This window comes from Urocampus carinirostris, chromosome 7 (genome assembly GCF_059441175.1).
Source record: "Urocampus carinirostris isolate Australia breed hairy pipefish chromosome 7, RoL_Ucar_1.0, whole genome shotgun sequence".
NCBI classification, from domain to species: domain Eukaryota; kingdom Metazoa; phylum Chordata; class Actinopteri; order Syngnathiformes; family Syngnathidae; genus Urocampus; species Urocampus carinirostris.
In genome coordinates this window covers 32,349,269-32,371,107 of record NC_142355.1, presented here as the reverse complement: position 1 = coordinate 32,371,107, position 21,839 = coordinate 32,349,269, and the positions used below count along the sequence as shown (strand labels likewise).

The 21,839-nt window shown below is 39.9% G+C and overlaps 1 protein-coding gene across 3 annotated transcripts in view; it reads right to left on the bottom strand.

Moving 5' to 3' along the window:
* The window catches only part of shisal1b (shisa like 1b), a 66,120-nt gene extending 44,619 nt beyond the window's left edge, over positions 1-21,501 (bottom strand). For 2 of the 3 annotated variants that reach the window (XM_088340582.1, XM_088340580.1), the window contains exons 1-2: positions 21,324-21,501; positions 6,938-6,984 (exon numbers count right to left, since the gene is read on the bottom strand). The gene's annotated coding sequence lies outside the window, so the exon portion shown is untranslated. The remainder of the gene's footprint in view (positions 1-6,937; positions 6,985-21,323) is intronic. The other variant, XM_088340581.1, reaches the window with a different exon arrangement.
* Between the last annotated feature and the right edge of the window lie 338 nt (positions 21,502-21,839).

Below are 21,839 nucleotides of genomic sequence, written 5' to 3'. Positions count from 1 at the left end.
ATACTAGGCAAGCCTTTTTTGACCCTGACTCACGCCTGTCCCGGTTTTTGCTCCTGTTTGTCTCCCGCTACGACCTGTTTTGATCTCGACCGCGTCTGTTCACCCATCCTGACTTACGACCAGTTTTTGATCCTGACCACGTCTGCTCTGCCGTCCAGGCTTACAACTCGTTTCTGTCCCCGACCACGTTTTTGCTCTCTCTCCCGGCTATCGACCTGTTTTTCCATCCTTGACACCGCCATTGCTCGCTACGGAAGATCCACTTCCGTGTTCGGATCACAATACGAGTACGAGACCCACTTGCTTCCCACACCTAGCAAACACCAGCCTCTGGGCGCAGCCCTTCCTCTTTCCTTTAATAAAACTTGCGAGAAACGTAATGCAAGTGGGTCCTGTTTCCGTTCTGGTCCTGACAGGGACGCTGTATCACTGTATTCAAGACACACCGGAGGCCAGTTTGCTGCCTTGGTAAAGGTAAACTCCCCGTACATGCTGTACTTAGCACAGCAGGCACAATCTTGGGAGAACCATAAAGACATAAAGTGCCATCTGTCGTCAACAAGCACTGTTTGTTATGCGCCTCTCTTCTTTGTCTCGAGCACCACTACCAATTCCTTGTAATGAGGAACGGGGAGAAAGGAGAAAGCTTTGAATCCGAAGGCCAAATGTCGGGCTGTTCCCGGTATCCGCAAAGCCGCTCGAACCCCGACATGCTCTTTTCCTCGAAAAATAATGGCCATTTGCGATGACTAAGGCCTGGAGCAAAGTAACAGGTTTAGTTCTTTAATCAGCAGCCAGGGTTTGACAAGGACGCTTAACCCCCTCTCTGTTAGCTTGTTTTTTCGGCACCTCACTGGGAAGGTCACTCAGATCAATGGCTTTATATAAAGAGGGGAGCTTTTTACAGATTTTTTTCTTCAAAGTTGGAACTGTAAACATGAAATCAAACGGTAAAACTATTACATACTATAGACCCCGCCTTCCGAAATTGTATAGCATGTATTTTCGCCCCTTTACGGCAATCAAATGGGAAAAATATTCAATATAGTAGACCCTGGGATACTTCCACCTGCCTTTAGACATTTTGTAAGCTTTCGATGTGAAACCCCTCTTTTGTCATGATGACTGATTTGGATAACCTGTGCCTGCTCGTTCTGTTTCTACAAGGCAAGCATTTTGACTCCCGTTATTCCACCTGTCCGTTCCTGATCTCCCCGTTTGTCTCCGGCTTCGACCTGTTTTTGATCCCGACCACGTTTTTGCTCTCCTGTCCTGGCTATCGACCTGTTTTTTTCCGTCCTTGACACCACCATCCACTCCCGTATTCGTGTGAGCGGCTTGCTTCCCGCGTCCAGCGAGCACCGGATTGCAGGCGCTACCCTTCCTCTTTCCATCAATAAACTTGTGGTTAACACTACGCATTTGGGTCCTGATTCCGTTCTGGTCGTGACATCTTTACAGCATTTTCCCCGCTATAGGACATCAACAACCAAAAATCAAACCTTGCAGTGTTAATACACGTAAAGTTATGTCTCTAAAATGCCTCTCTACTATTGGTTGAAGTGTTTAGGTTTTAGATCATGAAATGGTGTAATAGTAGGCTGTACAGCTCTAGAGACTTCTTGTGATTACGAGCTACACCAATTAACATGACTTGACTTGAAGTCATATAAAATGCTGGACTGCTATTGGTTTGCATCACAGCATGATGGAAATAAAGATGTGTTTTTGGATGAATTACCCCCCACAATGCCCCTTTCTTCAATCAGTACAGACTCTTAGGTGCTTTGTAAAGACTTTGAGATACAATCATGTATTTTTGGACCTGTATTTATTTGCTATGGTACTAAGACTTGCAGTGATGCTAAAGGGAGAAGCAAACACATGATAATAAAGGTAACAAAGCTTGCGATTGTAAAAAAAAAGAAAGGAACTAACTAATTGACGACCAGAACTAATATTACACATAAGGAAGGGATGGAAGTCCTCTAAGGGCATGGCATTCCACGCATGTGGGAATTTTAAAATCTGTTTCATTTTTATTCTACCGTTAAAGTCTCCTGCATCGGCATCCACCCACTAACTACATTGTACCAGCTCAAGTCATGTCACTTTTCTTCAAATGTATATTTATAATGTTATTTAATCATACACATGTCCATTGCACACAATTTCTGCACACAATAATTTGTACTATTTGTTATGTTTTTATCCATTGTACCAGGATTGGAGATGCTGATCAACACAGGTTCTTATCCACCACTACACGACAATTTAACTTTGCTGTCCCCACCTCAGAACAGATTCGTTTCAGAACCAGGAGGTCTGCCTGTACAATATCACGCTTCGAAGATTAATTTGACTCTTTAATTAAACAATATTTTTTACTGTGTACACTGTGGAGCTATTATGACACTCACATTACTACGTAATCCACATTAATTGTGGATTAATTAGGTCTTGAACTGATGGAGGCAAATTCAATGCAATAATTAGCTGTAAAAAGGAAAGGCGCTGTTAGTTTATTCATTGTGAGGTACTGACATGCAAATTTAAGAACAACAAAAAAAAATCAAAGGATGCTTTTGGATGTCACTTCATCCCTGGAGTTACAGAATAAGACCGTATGTAAATGCTTTATCTAGTGGTGCAATTACAACTCAAAGAGTATGTCAGTACTTTTATGTTTGCATGAATGTGAATTGAAATGATTAAATAACTAAATAGAAAATTAAATTGAAACAAAATAAATAAATAAATAAATAAATAAATCAACTAAAGCCAATGCGGTTTTACAATGTCGGAACAAATTCTTGTCTTTGACTTCCCCCCTTATCTTTTTAATTATATTTTCAGATTTCATTTCATTCAAGAAATATGGTTTTTTTTCTATGAGGGTGTCATGAACCGGAACAGGAGGAGGACCCAAACGCGTGACGTTTCTCACACAAGCCTTTTATTTTAAGGGAAATGGGGAGTCATGCATGTTAGGCAGCAGTCTGGCGTGGAATAACACGAAGCCAGAGGCCGACGAGATCGATACCAATCGCCCGAGCAGATATCGGACGGATGGGGTCGATACTGGACAGGACAAGATTGATATCAAAACAGGATATTGAAATCAAATAGGAAAAACTAGACGGGAATGAAAACTGGAGATAATTATAAACAGGACAAAAACAGCGGGGAACAATACCGGACAGAAAACACAGTAAGGAAACCGGACAGAGTCAAAACACACATCTTGCGGGGCAGAGGTTCGTTGACAGACTGGAGACAGAAATCAGACAGGACAAAAATGACGGGCACAATGCCAGACACTGAAGACCGGAGACCGAAATCAAAACAGGACGAAACAGGGGGGATCGATACCGGACAGGATACACAAACGGGATACCGGACAGAGCCAAAACCCACGTCTTGCGGGTGCAAAGGTTCGTTGATGGACTGACAAAGGGTGAGTGAGAGCACTGAGCTTAAATAGAAAGAAAGCCAATCTGTCAATGAGCCACAGCTGGCGCCACTTGGGTGGGGCCAATTGGGCGCCATGGCAACCGTGACAGCGGGCAAACAACTTTATTGTTTGCATAAACCTAAATAAAAATAAAAACTAATAAAATAAATAAATGAAGGAATAGAAAAATAGATAAATAGATAAAAAATGAATAAAACAAATTTAATAGACCATTTACGATGACAAATTGTTTATTTTATCTTTCTTTTTTAAATTTATTTTTTAATAAGCATGGCTACTTTTTGTTGCAGTGGGACGCTGTGTGTTACTTGACCACTAGATGTCACTGTATTGCAAAGTGCAACAGAAAACAAGTACTGCAAAGCACAGGGAACAATGCAAACTATAGTGACTTAAAGTGACCAAATTGCACTTTTTTCTTCTAATTTTCGTGAGGTTTTTTTGGGTACCCGTATATTTTTCAACCTATGAATATTTGTGAAAATGTCTTGATTACTGATGCGAGGCACCTGAGCCTGCTCCTTTGGCGCCAACTGCCTCAGATGCAAATTGGCTACCTGTCACTTTTTATACCCCCGTCTTCTTGTCACCGGTTGTCAGTCCGTCTGCGACCCTCAGCTTATGCTAGGCAAGCTTTTTGACCCTGACTCTCTCCTGTTCTGATTCCTGTCTGTTTCCTAGTGCCGACCCCTTTTCTGATCTCGACCGCGATTTTTGCTCCCCCGTCCTGGCTACTGATCTGTTTTTTCCGATCTCGACACCGCCATCGCTCGCCATGGAAATACCACTTCCATGTCTGAGCAATCTACAGATCGTGTGTACTATCCTTTCCCTTCTTCCCAAAAAACTAAGAGAAACGCATGCAAGTGGGTCCTGTCTCCGTTCTGGTCCTGACAGAAAATGCACGTTTATATGATCGTTATTGTATTTTTTCTTATTATTCAAATCAAAGTAGTTTTTTTCATATCGATTTATGTTTTTATTTTATTTTTATGACAAGAAGGTGCTAAATGATACAGACTGTCCCTTTAAGAAAAAAAAAATCGTTATTTTCCGTTAGTCGACACGTTTGCAGATCTGAGACGTAACAATGATGTACGAGGCTAGGGTCTGGACGAGTACAGTCAATAAGAGGTTAAACGCAGGTTGAGCTAATAGCGGAACAAGCTAGCGTCACGCAACGTTTAGCAATCGATGCAGCCTCGGAAACACACACCTCGCAATTAGGTGGGAGGAAGGAACAAATCTCGACAATGGCTTGTAATTTACTTAATGAATGGCAAGCGTAGACAGGAGAAAATAAAAATCTGAACTAATAAATATTAGCTCAGGCGCTGATTTCCCTGAGTATTAATTTCAGTGTAGGCGAATGCGTATTCATGCATGTGAGATTTCGCAGTCGCCGGGTCAATACGACAAAAGAATTTGAATCAATGTCATTAATTTTTGTTTGCTTAACACGCAACAAGAAGCTGTTACTCAAACATCGCCGACAGCTTCACCGGATTGTTGATTTTTCGTAATTACTCTCTGCGTGTATCGAGTCAAGCGATGCCTCATCTCTTTTTGATAACAGCTTGCAGCTTCTGATATAAAAACACACAAGTTTGGCATGTAAATGAGCCTGACTTGAATACTCCTATAGAAGCAAAAATACCGACGCTCCCCTATTTACGATCATTCGACTTACGCAAAAGGGTAGATACAAACATTTTTTTGGGGATGTCGGAAAATATCCGGACATTGCTGTAAATTAGATTATGTATTGTGCACCTTTTTCCTAGTAGAGGAGCTTCTTTCCGCCACATCCAACATGTGGCGCTGTGAAAAGGTCACCCAGCATCTAATACTTCCTAGTTCGTGTGTAAATATACTATACTGTATCTCCAGCGCGCTAAGAACTTTGACTTTTTTATTGTTTGATATCACAATCTTTTTGAATCAATGCAATCAGGATTCAGGGCTAACCACTTGATTGAGACAGCCCTGATTAAGGTAACTGTTCACTGTGAATGTATAAAACTGGAGTGTCATGCCCAATTTCGTTGTCACAATATGTTAACCCATTTTGTAACAATGACAATAAAGGTATATTCTGTTCTATTCTATTCTATTCTATTCTAACCAATGATCTTGGCAATGGACTCTGGTGCTTCATCACTTTTGCTGCTGCTGGACCTTAGTGCTGTCTTTGACACTGTGGACCATAATATCTTACAAGAACAATTGGAAAAAGGGATTGGTCTCTCAGGAACCGGCCTCTTATGGTTTAGATCCTACCTCTCAGATAGGACGCACTGTGTTAAATATGGTGAAATGACATTTGAGCTTTAGTGTTACCTGTAGTGTTCCGCAGGGTTCAGTACTTGGCCCCCTTCTTTTCAGCATTTATTTATTTATTTATGCTTCGATTAGGTGATATTATTCGCAAGTATAATATCAGTTTCCATTGCTACGCAGATTACACTCAACTATATCTTCTGATGGAGGAATCTGCCACACTACAGTAAACTGTGGAAATTTGGAGGCCTACCTCAGTGAGATAAAAAAACTTCTTGCGCCTTAACTCTGAAAAGACCGAAATGTTAGTTATTGGTCCATCTAAATGCCGTGACTTGTTCTCAAAAACTGTTCTGAACATTGACAAATGTAATATCACCCAGAGTGACTCATCTTTGTGATTAAGGGCTATACAAATAAACATGACTTGACTTAACTTGCATTCTTTCTATATGGTTTGTGTAAAGAAGGGGCGAGTAGTTTCTTTTGAAAGGAAGGTGGAATAAAAGAAAGCTTGAGGCGGTTGAGAGAATGGTTGGAATGCTTTTTTTCCGGCCACTTTTTACCACGGAGGAGGAAGTCGCCTAACTCTTCCAAAAGTATGTTAAACTTAACTTTATTTATCTTTATAGTTAAGTCATGTTTATTTGTATAGCCCTTAATCACAAGGAGTGTCGAAGGGCTTCACAGACCACATGACCACAAATGATTTAGGGGATAATTTTGCTTGTTTTAAGTATTACTTCTCAATGCATCGTGGGTTGAACAAATACGCGATCTCGTTACCAATCTCTCCTAAAAGCCCTCAAAATAACAAATAACAGTGAGTAATAATAGTCAAAATGTCAAACTGTCTTCTCATGTAATCTATTTGGCAGGTTTTTAATTTTAAAAACAGGAAAGAAAACAAAAGAATAAACGTTATCAGTATCAGTACTCACAATGGTAGCCAAGACTAGTATTAGCTGCCCTCCAGTGGACATCTAACAATCAGGAACCCGAAATAAAAGGCGTGATAGCTTGCCATAAAACATATATTAATAAAGGTACATTGTATTGTATTTGGAGCTAACCTAACTAATAAGCAAATATCCATAAATAATGGTTCATTTAAACGTGCGCATTTTTAAAACATTCTTAGGTCCAGAAATTTGCATTCATTTGAAGAAATACGAGGCTCACCTTGAGGGAACTGACATAATTGTCTACCACCTTGCTCCTGTTGGTGCCTAAAAAAAAAAAAAACTTTTCAGATTTGTCACTTTGAGTCTCCGTAGTTTGTATTCTTTCTTGTGCTTCTTAGCACTCGTTTTCAGTTGTGTGACACAACACAGCCATATCCTGTGGTCAAATAAAACACACTGCCCATCAAAGAAAACTACTTTGCTTGAATTCAGCCCTCTGAGCTTCCTTGTGATTAAGGGCTATAGAAATAAACATGACTTGACTTGACTTGACTATTATCCCTTATTATTATATTGCTGCAAACAGGGGCAGGTAGAGCTCACTTTTGTTGTGCCTTGCCAATCCGTGTTGCCTTTCAATCTACAAAAACGAGAATTTAAATGTGCAGCTCTGATCCATTATCCCAGATATCATACTACATCGAGCGGGGACTGGCACAGCGCACTTTTATCGGGCTTGACAAGTCTTTATTTGTTGTTATCGCTGCCTAGAATGGACTGCACTCACGCGGTTGCCATCCATTATTTCCAATCTCATATTGCTGCGAGTGGGGTCCTGCAGAAAGCCCTTTTGTTGGGAAGCGTACCATTCTGACCTGCCTAAAATGAATTGCACGGTTGTGGCCGCGTTTCATTATCCCCAGTGAGCTGAGAGCCACAGTTTTCTGGTTTGGACCATTTAAGCGGGCCGTAGTGGCCTGCAATCCCATATCCCCAGCCGACTATTGATGAGAGCAAGGGCCGAGTCAGTTATTTTGAGAATTTTCACCTATCGCAGGTGGTTCTGGTCCCCATTAATAGAAAATAAGATTTGAGTATGATTTTCCCTGCCTTACTCCATTTGTTTGAGCAAAAACAAGCTAAGTAATGACATTTAGTAATTATTTTTCTCATGTTGTTTATTTTTTCTTGTTTCTCAAGTAAAATCATAACAGATAAAGCTTAAAATCATTAAATCTAATGAATTTATTGATTATTTACTTTACTAAAATTAAAACAATAGTATTGTTTTCCAAGTAAATTCAGAACAAAAATACTTAAAATGAGCAAAATGATTTATTGATTTGGAATTTATACCATTTCTTATTCTTACCCCGTTGGCAATTATTTATTGCATGTGTTGTTGTAAACGATTTTGCTTGTTTTGTGAATAAATATAAGTTGAATTACCTAGTTGATTTTATATAACATGTTTCCTAAAATAAAATACATAAAAAACAAAAACAAATAGAACTATCTATCATGTGGCAGACAGAACAATTATGCCTATTTAAATTATTCTTTGTATTATTTGACTGACAAAAAAAAAACAGATTACAATATCTTATACCTACAGTGAGAAGATCTGTATGGAGGAATGGGCCAAGATCCCTCCTGCAGTGTGTGCAAACCTGGTGAAAGACTACCGGAAACGTTTGACCTCTGTAATAGCAAACAAAGGCTGCTGTACCAAATATTAACATTCATTTCCTCAGGTGTTCAAATACTTATTTGCAGCTATATCACACAAATAAATCGTTTAAAAATCATGCATTGTGATTCTGGATTTTTCTTTTTAGTTTATCTCTCTCACAGTAGCAAAAATTTCAGACCCCTGATTTCTAAGTGGGAGAAATAGCAAAATAGCAGGGTGTTCAAATACAAATCTTCTTCACTGTATATAATAGACAAATTTTTTTTGCCAAGGGGTAATATTTTCTTTTTGCAATATACAGTTTGTACATTCATTTACACCTGAAATGAATCTGTGTGAGATATTTTCCTCATATCTATTGGTCGGAATCTTACGTGCAAGAGAAAGTGTTATCAGTCAAGCTCGCAGTGTCTAATAAGCACACGTTTTCACACGGAGCTCAGGCAAGCGACTATCAATTTCTATAAACACAGGCATGCACTCTGGCAACAATTCAAAAATGTCAACACGACACAGCAGACAAAATAATGAGCGGCGTTTTCTGCATGGCTGCACGGATGACGACAGCTGCTGTTTATTTTGACTCGCTGCAAGAAAATTAATCGATGGTGTCATGTATCAAACTTTAACCGGCTGGACTTTTTCACCACGAGTTCTGACAATTAGGTGCCGTGAAACTCACAACCCCGAAAAGTCCGAAGATCTGGACGAGACCGACGATTCAAACTTGACGCGAGCTAACCACAAGGCAGGGTCAGTAGACATTTTTAATGGCCAAATTCAAGCACTTTTTAAAGACTTTCGAAAGCCATTTTCGAATCAATCTAATCTAATAATAATTACCTTAAAAGGAAAAAAAATCACGTGAAAATGAGAACCACAAATATATCGGCAAATTACATCTGCAGTTTTTAATCTCGTGTGAGCATTTACCAAGGAATATGATTTTCTTAGATTTTGTGTCACGGTCGCCCATTGCCCTCTCTTGGGCCCCGCTCATTTGGCGCCAGCTGCTGCTCGTTGACTGATTGGCTCCCTCCTATTTAAACTCAGTGCTCTCGTTCACTCCTTGTCAGTTCGTCAACAAACCTCTGCACTAGCAAGACTTGTATTTTGACTCTGTCCGGTATCCTGCTTGTGTATCCAGTATCCGGTATCGATCCCGTCTGTCTCGTCTCTCGCAAATATTACAAATATTTTTAAATCTAATAATTTAACATCATGTTGTGTATAACTTGTGCTTCAATATTTTTTATTTAAGAAATTAATTCCAAAATTGATACTAATAATTGTTATAATAATAATAATAATAATACATAGCAAATTGTCTCATCTCATTAGCCGTACCGCTTATCCTCATTAGGCACACAGGGACAGACAACTCATTCGCTCATTCACACCTAGGGACAATTTGGACCGGCCAAATCACCTGAAATGCATGTTTTTTGGAACGTGGGAGGAAACCGGAGTGCCCGGAGGAAACCCACGCAAGCACGGGGAGAACATACAATCTCCGCACAGGAAGTCTGGAGCTGGATTTGAACCCACGACAGGTTCCCATGACATGAACTGTGCCGCACAAGCGCTAACCACTGCGCCGCCGGGCTGCCCCCATAGCAAATTGTAATTACAAAAATATATATGTCTTTCTCTATTCCTAAATATAGGGTTTTCTTTTTTTTTAGGTTTCTATGTTAAATAAAAAAATCAAAAGGCATATACAACAGTGCCTAGCAAAAAGTAAATATATATATATATATATATATATATATATATATATATACCAGACCTGGGAAAGAGGAAAAAAAAAATCACTATACATATATCTATATATATATATATATATATATAAATCACTATACATATATCTATATATATATATATATATATACATATATCTATATCTATATATATATATATATATATATATATATATATATATATATATATATATATATACATTAGTGTTCTTGTTTGCCCGCGTCCCTGCGTTCCAGACGCATCATTTTTTGCTGGGGACGCATAGTGTCAAATCAATGTGCGTCCCTAGGATGCAACTTTTTTTGACACAAAATTGTAATTATTACCCGATTACTTTTTTTTTAACAAAGATTTACCGCACTCCAAACTTTTAGTCAGGCAGATCCGCCATTGTTGTTTTGGTTTCACGGTTCCAGTTTTCGTCTGCACGCCGATCTCGGCAAACGAGATCTCGTCGCTTCGAGATTACGTCATTGTTGTGGTGGTTGTCGGCGAGGGAAGGTTAAATATGCATACCTGTCAACCTGTACGTTTTGCCGTACAAAGTACGTTTATTAAGCATTTTAAGACGTGTACAAGAAAAACGCAAATTTGTCAATCATGGGTACCATCCGGTAAACACCGACTATCACAAAAACGGCAAATTAATCAAGTCAAACGAGTTCGAGTTGTGTAGTGAAAGTCCGTCTCTTTTTAGAGAACCAGCTTTTTCGGCTCAACTCGTCAAAGAGAGCCGGTTCTCAAACGGCTCACTTGCTTTGATGCATTATATTACGAATTATTATGTTTTATAAAAAAGTTAAGAAAAAAAGGAAGTATAAAAGAAGAAAATGAAAAAATACAGGTTTGAGGTTATCCCTTTAATCAGTATATTACCAAAAATAACTTAATGCAGAAAATGAATTCATAATTTGAATAAGAAAATGTATTATTCTACTTAATTACATTTGAATGTATTTTTTTCCTTCTACAGTGAACGTCCAAGCTACTTCATTTTTGAACTTTTTTTTTATAATAAAGCTAATTCATGTCGAGCAACTCAGTGTCTCACAACAAAATGTTCATTAACAATATATATGATATAAGGAAACACATGTACAATATAACATATTGAACTTCATAAATAAACACGTTTAAAAAAATATATAGTGTAAGATTTTTTTGTATTTTGTAAGGGAAAATACGACAGTTTGTAAGGGCATGGAGCCGTGGAGGTTGACAGGTGAGTATGCCTCTAAAAAACAGTTAGTATTAGGTGAAAATCAACACAAAATTGGTAATTTCTTCAGTGTCAGTAATAAGTCGAAACATAATGCAGAAAGTGATAACAAAGGCAATAATTCTGGCACGAAAAAAACGGCAAAATCGGAATATCGTGGCGACATGAAAAAACACGTGTGTTGAAGCGAACGATTCGACAAAAGCAATAAACAAAAGAATATAGATTAATATAATTATTTCAGCAACATTATTTTGTATAATGTAAAATATTGTTGTGAACTGAAAAATCTTGAAGTGATAACTGATTTGTCTTACTAATAAACTGTGATGATTAAAACTGAATGAGTATATAGATTTATATTACAGTAATCCCTCGGGTATCGCGGTTAATGGGGACCAAAACCTCCCGCGAAAAGTGAAAATCCGCGAAGAAGCGACACCCCTTCAAAAATGCTTAAAAAAAAGGATTTTCTGTTTCATTTTATTTTTTATTATTTCATTTTATTATTATTATTTTTTAGACCCTTACTGGGGACCAAAACCACTCGCGAAAAGTGAAAATCCGCGAAGTAGCGACGCCCCTTCAAAAATGCTTAAAAATAAATAAACAAATAAATATATATTTTTTATTTTTTATATTTTTTAAATTTTAATATTATTATTTTTTAGACCCACGAAGCTCTGAACCCGCGAACGTGGAACCGCGAAGTAGCGAGGTCCCACTGTATATATTTGTCGCTGATTTACAATTTCAACCTCGATAACACTAAATTTTGGGGACCCATAGGTCTCTGTTGGGACCCATAGATTTTTGAGCATGTGAGTACCAGGGACCCATTACTTTTCAGAGGTAAAATGAACACTAATATATATATATATATATATATATATATATATATTTATATATATATATTGCTTCTCACATCAGCAACTAATACAATTACCTTGAAAGCATGTCATCAACATTTCGGGTACAAAAAAAATCATTACTGAAAAAAAATCTCTTAATTGATATTACAGAATTATAATTTGTTTTTTGTTTTTTTATGTTTTAGTTACCCTGAGGATTTGGACCGTTTTAATTGAATGCCGTCATCTTCCGGCAACATGGATCTATCAATTTTAATTTTATTTTGTTTCTTTTTGCTTCCAGTTGATCTCTGCCGTCAATTACGCCGACCTATGTGCATTCTTTCTCTGCCGTGACGTTTCACGTGAATTATTCTCACCGCTTGACATTTAGCCATGTGGGAGGCAATAGGAAAACGTTTACATAAGACAAGAATATAATGAGTGGTAAAGAGTCGAGTTTTCACGTATGCTGTTATTTTGTTTGTTGACTGTATCTGACAGCACTGAGGTTTGCGGGGATTTAACAGGATCGTTCACAACAAAAATATTCATCGTTGAAAATGCGGTGGAAAAATAAATCCCGCATTGCCAGATATGTACCCCTGCTTAAACCAGTAAAGCGGAAGCAATTACTAAAAAGGAGCCTATAAAATGAGCATATAGTTAGATGGTTAGAGCTGTTGTAAGCAGCTAACCTTAGTAGCTACGAGGAAGTAGCACTTGAAAAGCACGAATAGCTAGAGTTGGTCAGGGCTGGTGTACGTGGCTAAATTTAGTAGCTAATGGGAAAGGCTACCAAAAAGTAGCGCCTGAAAAGAGTGGATAGCTAGAGTTGGTCAGGGCTGGGGAAAGTAGCTAATTTTAGTAACTAGAAAGAGAGCATGATCGAACCAGAACCTGGATGATCCAAAATGAAACAGGGTATCATTTAACACGTAGTTTAAGATTTGCTGTTACTAATCTTGTTGAATAATTCATGAAATGCACTACAAATTTTTTTTATTTTAATCCCTAAAATATTACTTTGCAAATTTGAAAGCCTACTTCCATAATTTTTGCGTAAGAAATATGAAGATCTGCTAGTGACCCTGAGAGCTGGAGTTGGTCAGAGATGGTGTAAGTTGCTATCTTAAGGGGCTATCGGAAGAATGTGCGAAAAAGGAGCCTCTAAAATGGGCAAATCATGAGCTGCTGTGAGTGGCTAACTATAGTAGCTAATGGGTAAAAGCTACCAAGGAGTAGCACCTGAAAACAGCGAATAGCTGAACTTGGTCAGAGATGGTGTAAGTTGCAAACTGTAGAGGCTAACAGAAGCATTTACTAAAAAGGAGTGTCTGAAATGGGCAAATAGCTAGATGGTCAGAGATCCTGTAAGTGGCTAACTTTAATAGCTAATTGGAAAAGCTATCAAGAAGTAGCACCTGAAAAGAGTGAATAGCTAAAGTTAGTCAGAGAAGGTGTAAGTTGCTAATTGTAGGGGCCGTCAGAAAAATGTACTAATAAGGAGCGTCTAAAATGAGCAAATAGCTAGATGGTCAGAGCTGCTGTAAGTGGCTAATATCAATAGCTAATGGGAAAAGCTACCAATAAGTAGCGCCTGAAATTAGCGAATAGCTAGATTTGGTCAGAGCTGTGTAAGTGGCAAAGTTTAGCGGCTAGCAGGAGAATTTACTTAAAAGGAATGATTAAAAAGAGCAAAAAGCTGATATTTGTCAGATCCAGTGTGAGTGGCTAACTTTAGTAGCTAACAGGAAAAACTAACAAAAAGGAGCGCCTAAAAAGAGCGAAAAGCTAACTTTAGTGGCTGGCAGTAGAAGCTACTAAAAAGGAGCAAATAAAAAAGAAAAGTGTTGAAGTTGGTCAGAGCTGGTGTAACCAACTTACCTTAGCGGCAAGTGGAAAAAGCTAATGAAAACACCAGGAAAAAATTGCAAGAGCAAACCAGGTTTTGTCAAGCATTGGGAACCTGAACCCCAAAACTTAATAAGGTTCGTTTGCCTGACCAGCTTTGGAAGTGACACTGAAGGATAAAGCAGGAGCAGCTAACAATAACCCTAGTGGCTCGTTGCGAGACCTAGCCTGCAGCTAAGTGGCTAGTATGAGTGGCTAGAAAAGGAAACTCTGGAAAAAAAAGTATACGATGTGAAGTAATGTACTATTTTATACAATGTTTTATCTTACGTAAAGTCATTAATACTTGTCGTAAATCTGACTTCAGCGTTCGAGTGCGAGCTCTGGGAGAAGGGTGTCGTAAACCGTGCTTTGCGTTAGAATTTGCCTTTTGTTCCATTCTGTGCAGATAACAATGACTTATTACCTGTCCGAAGGGCAATGACCTATAACCCCTCCTCCCATTCTTTAAAGGAGGATTGGGAAATCTGCATCGGCAACAGCGTAGACCAATCGGCAGCATTTTGGTCATGGGGCGTAAAGATTTCATCGCCATGTGTTATAACATGGGAAAACCCGGGAGCCCCCAGGTCTTCTCCACACGATTGTAATTTGGCATGGAAGAAAGATCTGATCCGTTCAACTCTTTCATTAGGCTAAATAAATTGATATGTGGACTATACTCGTTGCTCGGCTGATTAAATTTCTCAGACTTTTGAACATTTTTCAACTGTAAGGCTTTAGACAAGACACGTGAAGTGTCTTCGGAGTCAGATTTCAGTTTAATAAATGTTAAAACCTTACAGATGGTTGAATTGCATGGCTTCACGACCATTATATGCAGGGCTGAATTGTCTGCCGAAAGTGGCTGTTAAATGCTAAAAGCACCACTGAGACAAGCAGCTTTTGGGCTTCTGTAGCAGTAAGTTGGCTGCCAAACGGGTCACCTTCTTCAAAGGGCGTCACAAGATGTGCAATATAATTACAATTTTCTGAACCTCTGGGTGATATACGTGTGTTTTTGTGTTTTTATCGAAATAAATGTAGTATTTTTATGCTATTAGGAGCACAATTGGTGCTTTTGACATTCAACCACGGTCAAGTTGACTGTTTCTCATCAGCAGCGAGACGATCTCTCCTGAATGCGAAGTGCTTACCACTCCAAATGGTCACCTTGATCGCTTTTACCCGGTCACGACGCCTCGCTTTGCTTGGATCCGCCTTCCCGTTAAAGTGTGAGTGTGTGAGGGTGAGTGTAGACGACTTGATTTGCGGGGTTGTCGAACTTGTCTAAATTTGACTGATGGTTCCGTCAAAGGACCAATAACACTGAATTGTCATTATTAGCTTTTTTCAGTTTCAGATTTACTCTTTTGATTTTCATGACCAGAAAACTGTATTTTCCAGACTATAAGGCACACCCAAAAACCTCAAATTGGCCAGAAATTTGAACATGCGCCATCTGATCCAGTGTTTGTCATGATTACTGATTTGACTCAGCTGTGCCCGCTCATTTCGGACTCTGATTGGCTCACTGTCCCTATTTAAACCTACGCTTATCTGTCCCCTTTTGGTCAGTCCGTCTGCGAACCTCAGTGAACACTAGGAAAGCCTTTTTCGACCCTGACTCCCACCCGTTTTCGATCCTGACTAAGTCTACTCTCCCGTCCCGGCTTTTGACCTCTTTTTGTCCCTGATTACGTCTACTCTCCTTTCCTGGCTTACGACTCTCTTCCGACCCGGACCACGTTTTGCTCTCCTGTACATTCGTACTGTAACGTTTTTCCCGTTCCCGACGCTGCCATCGCTTGCCACGGAAGATCCACTTCCGCGTTCAGAGCGACCTGCTTCCCACGTCCAGCAATCACCGGATCGGGGGCGCAACCCTTTATCTTTCTTCCAATAAAGGTTGTAAGAAACGCAAGTGGGTCCTGTCTCCGTTCTGGTCCTGACAGTGTTAGATAAATTAAGATGCATACAGGTACATTATCATAAATGTTCAATAATTGATGAGGTGAAACTCTGCTGATCACGATTGCATAACAACATTGGCAACGCAAATCAATTTCAATCAGCCACAGTAACTGCACCACTCATTAACTACCTGCCTATTAGGGACCAACACAAGGCATTAGGTCTTACATCATGATCACAATATTTTTTGTCATGGTACAAGATACAAAGGTTCGAGAAATGGGAAAAGAGATTAAAAGTCTGTATAGTCATGAACCAGAACAGGATCAGGACCCAAACGCGTGACGTTCTCACACAAGCCTTTTATTTTACGGGAAAAGGGGAGTCATGCACGTAAGGCAGCGGTCTGGTGTGGAAAGACAGGAAGCCAGAGACGACGAGATCGATACCAATTGCCTGAGTTGATATCGGACAGATGGGTTCGATACCAGACAGGACGGAACAGACAGGATACATAATGAAACAGGATATCGAAAATAAACAGGACAAACTAGACGGGAACGAAAACTGGAGAAAATAATAAACTTGACAAAAATAGATGGAAACCAAACTGAAAACCGCTATCAAACAGGACAAAATAAATGGGAGCAATACAGTACAGGAAATACCAACAGGGACAGGACCGAGTCAAAACCCACGTCTTGCAGGGCAGAAATTCGTTGACGGGCTGACAAGGGAAGCGTGAGAGCGCTGAGCTTAATATAGACAGAAAGCCAATCTCTCAAAGAGACGCAGCTGGCACCAGACGGGCGGGGCCAATTGGGCGCCATGGTAACCGTGACTGGTATACATTTTTGATTTACTTTTTCCTAGCTCATACTACGCATTGTAAGTGTCAAACGTTGTTGAATATGTGCATGTGTTTATTTATATCTTTCAGGATGACCAAATTACATCCCACAATGCCCCTTTCAGCATTCAGTTCAGAATACCGTGCGCTTCATAAATACTTTGCAAGTCGTCCATACAATGCTGTGTATTAGTGGTCAATAACCTTTTTATGTACCACGGACCGGGTTATTGTCTGACAATGTTCTCGCAGCCTGGCCCAATGATAACATCAACAACATGGTATCGTGTACAAAAAGAATGTGATGATGGCAAAAAAAAACAATTCCTTTTTCCTGCATTGTCTGTATTCTTAGTAGGCTAGCAAATGGGATATGGCACATTCTCTGCTGTGATCTATGTTCAATTTCCAGTGTGTTCAATTTTCAACTGAAATCAACAATATATTTTGCCTAATCACCAAATGCATGATGGGGCTTATTTAATTTAAATGTAACCCTACCCCCTACTGTAGTCCCAAATTCATGTGTCTTATAGTTTGGTGCGCCTAATAAATGAAAAAATATCGCAAAACAATGCTGTAAAATTCAGACTATAAGCAACGAGTTTTTTCCCAAGTTTTCAACCTTGCGGCGTATTCAACGACGCGGCCAGTTTGTGCATTTTTTCTAACGGCCGCCGGGGGGCGCCAGAGGAATATATGTGTTGAGGAAGACGCAAGTTTAATGTAACTTTGCGCTTTCTGCATCAATAAAACTAGCATAAACAATTGTCAGGGTTCAGGAGTGACTATTTTACACGGTTGTATTTTATAGATTGTCCTTGATGTAACAAAGCCATTTTCGCAGACATTCAAGGAAGTCGAGACGGCAAGGGGACTTAGTAGTGAGTCACGACAGCTTTAGAGTTTTCGGGTATCTTGTTTCAGACTGATCCTGATGTTTCTGTGTTGATTACATTGAATCCCAAGAGTTTAAGCTTTTCAATGTTATGTGGTATGATGTATTTCAGTGACTAGTGACATCCTACAGACGTATTTGATAGCATTTGTTTATCAATATTCTGGCGTCCCCCCACCGGGCTGTATGAATAGTAAAGGGGTTAAGGTACTGTATATTATTAAACATCTTTCTGTGTACCATTTCTTTTTCAAACGGGCACATGCGGCTTATGTATGTACCAAGCGGTTTTCCTTTTAAAATATCCTGGGTGCGGCTTATAATCAGGCACGCCTTTTAGTCCAAATTTTAAAGTAATTTTAGGGGATGCAAATTATAGTGAGAAAAATTCAGTGTCTTTGTCTACAAGCACATTCGTATTGTAATGGTCAAAACTGTCATATTGCATTTGTGTGCCAGACAAGATGACACATCACACGTACACAGACACACACTCACCCCGATGACTGATGGCAAAACACGACCCTCACGACCTGCTACGTGTTGCAGTCACTCCCGCAGAGGCGACCGTGACGAGAAGTTGATAACACGCCGGCGTGTTTACAGTGGGAACGTCCATTTTTAAGAGCTATACCTTTACTCCCTGTAAACACTACGGCAGACACAACGGCCGAACTTGACTCCGACAAAACGGAACGAAGCACATCGTGCGAGTCTTGCTCAATATTTCTTCTTTCGGTTCCAAACACCGTCCTGTAAGTGTACATATTTAAATGCTTTGTACTCCATTTACAAATCATTTGGGAGATGTAGTTTACCCTCTATGCATCAGCATTCGTAGGTTTATTTTTATTTATTGTAACTACTAATGATAACATAACGAATACACCCATCATCCTATGCACTTTCTGCAATATCTACTGTATAGGTCAGTGTTATGGTACTCATAATGGCATGTTTTTATTACAGTTGTAACAGACAAACAGAGTAAGTGTTGATTGACAAAGTCAAGCTCTATTCACTCTAACATTATTTTGGGAGATATGTTTACCGGAGCTATATTCTATTGTAATTATGAACAAAACTAAAAACATACATTACTATAATTGAACTCTGCTCTCATGATTACTGATGTGACTCCGCTGTGCCTGCTCTTTTGGCGCCAACTGCCGCGGGTTCTGATTGGCTCCCTGTCAGTATTTGAACCCAGTCCTGTCTGTCCCCTTTTGTCAGTCCGTCTGTGAACCTCAGTGAACACTAGGCAAGCCTTTTTCGACCCTGACTCTCAACTCTCCAGTTTTTTTGCTCCCGTCTGTCCCCGACTTCGACCCGTTTTGATCCTGACCACGTCTGCTCTCCCGTCCCGGCTTTCAACTCACATTTCGACCCTGACCACGTTTTTGCTCTCCTGTCCCGGCTACTGACCAGTTTTTCCGTTCCCGAGACCGCCATCGCTCGCCACGGAAGTCCGACTTAAGCGTTTAGAGCGACCAGCTTTCCGCGCCTAGCGAACACTGGATCGTGGGCCCAGCCCGTCCTCTTTTCTTTCAAAAAAATTGTGAGAAACGTAACGCAATTGGGTCCTGTTTCCGTTCAGGTCCTGACGTAATAAGGTACAACATCGAAGTAGTCAGAAGGGGAAAAGTGTTGGGGGAATGAACGGTGATCAGAAATTGGTATCGGTCGGAAATAACTGTTATTTCGCATTGCTAAAACAAATCTTAATAATACTCTCTTCTGCTGAGTTACTCGCCACCACATGATGACACCCCTCAACACGTCTCGTGACAATAATCTGAAATCATCATTCGGAGAGTGTGTCTTTACCTTGTGAATGCCCGTTAGCACATTAGCGACATCATGTCATGCACATGCCTGCAACAATGTTATCTCTTATACGGTTCCCAGTCACGGCCGATCATGAAAGCTTTCTTTTTTAATATTTCATTGTGTGACTGAACAAAAGGGAATCTCTTTCTATCCTTCCTTCCTCCTACTAAGCGCTCCCACACGTCTGTTTCCAAGTCACCGGTGCCTGCTAATCCAAGCGAACAAAAGAAAAAAGAAACGCGCACCACCTGAGTGCTTTAATGTACCGTATTTTCCAGACTTTAGGGCGCACCTAAAAGTCCCAAATTGACCCGGAATTTTAAGTATGTGTCTTTTAACCCGCTGCGCTCAGTATACTATAAAAATAGTGGAGAAGGCTGGAAATGCATACAATATTTCTTTATGTGCAGTCATCACAATTTATCTCATTATCACACTATTTTTACTCACAGTACTAGAAACAGATGTTAGAGATTGGAGAAAACAGAAAGTTTAAATAAAAGATATAAATAAACACAAAGTCCGATTCATCATCAAATACAGCAAAGAGTTGTTTCTCTCGTCATGTCTTATTGCGTTTATTTAAATCTTTCAGGACGACTTTCTATTTTCTCCATTCTCTAACATTTGTTTCTGGTGCTGTGAGTAAAAACAGTGTGATAATGGGATCAAATGCCTTTTCTTTTGTCATCTGATCTATTAAAGCTCTAGTGTGGATGCCCAGAGCTGTTATAAGCTACTTTTGTTACAAATGTGGGTAAAGGACACTTCATTTCATATGCATTTCTAAAAAAAAAAAAACACTTATCATGTTATTACAATGTTATTACAATTATTCAAAATAGGGTCATATAACTGTCAGTCAAGTGATTGAAAATAATTTTGCTATAAAATCACAATGACCCGGCACTGGTCCGCACCTCGGCTGTTTTTAGGGGGCACCATGTTGGAGACCCCTGGTCTAGTGTGTCACGGTTGCCATGGCGCCCAATTGGCCCCATCCGTGTGGCACCAGCTGCAGCTGATTAATTGATTGGCTTTCCGTCTTTTTAAGCTAAGTGCACTATCTCTTACTTCAGTCCGTCAACGAACCTCTTCCCCGCGAGACGTGGGTCCTGTTTTCCTGTTGGTATTTCCAGTCCGGTATTGTTCCCGTTTATTTTTGTCCTGTTTAATATCGATTTCCAGTTTTGTTCCTGTCTATTTTTGTCCTGCTTATTATTCTCTCCAGTTGTCGTTCCCGTCTTGCTTGTCCTGTTTATTTTCGATATTCTGTTTTCATTATCAATCCTGTCTGTTGGTCCTGTCGACCCCATCTGTCCGATATCAACTCGGGCAATTCGAATCGATCTCGTCGGTCTTTGGCTTTCTGTCTTTCAACGCCAGACCACTGCCTAACGGGCATGACTCCCCTTTTCCCGTAAAAAAAAGGCATGCGTGAGAACGTCACGCGTTTGGGTCCTGATCCAGTTCTGGTTCATAACAAAGTGGTTAAGTTTTAACGCTCTTACCGCTGCGACCTTGGTTCAATTCCCGACGCATTCAATGTTTTGCGATTTTGTTTAGCGATATTGTTCAACTGATCACTTATCACATTAATATATGCCTGCACTTTTAAATCAATGCACCTTATTTATGAAAAGTATGAGACAAAATACAGTTTTGAGGGGTGCCTCATGATCTTAAACTTTTACTCAACAGAAAAGTCGAAAAAAGTGGAACTTTACAGTAAAGAGAGGTGATGCGCCGCTGACCTTGTTTGAGCGTGAAAAACCGCCACTGACTTCCCGGTACGTAGCCACCCTGTTGCTTTTCTTTTTTCACGCGTTGATGATCCTCTTCATTCTTTGGTCGGACTCGACGAGGAATTCACTCTTGGCACCCACGACTTTCCTCTTCAGCGGTGTCTCCCTTATCTGTCAGAGCGAGGCAACGGGCGGGTTATAACAGTCCAAGACGGAGTGAGATGAAACGGCAAGAGAGAGGATGGGAGGGGAATAGAGACAGAGAGAGGGGGGAGAGAGGGAGATAAAGAGACAGAGAAAAAGAGCTGGAGTGCTGGTACACAGGAGGGAGATCCTCAATGAGCTCTTGTTTATCCGGCTGTATGTCTCCTCTCCTCCAATAAGCATTGTTCCCTAGGGCCTAAGCCTTCCTGTTTAGCGCCTGGCTCAACTTACCTTTGGACTGGAATCCATTTGTGTCCTTAGTTTTTTTTTCTTTCTTCGGTGCTGCACCTAAAAAGGAAATTGATGCTGTTTTTAAATGAC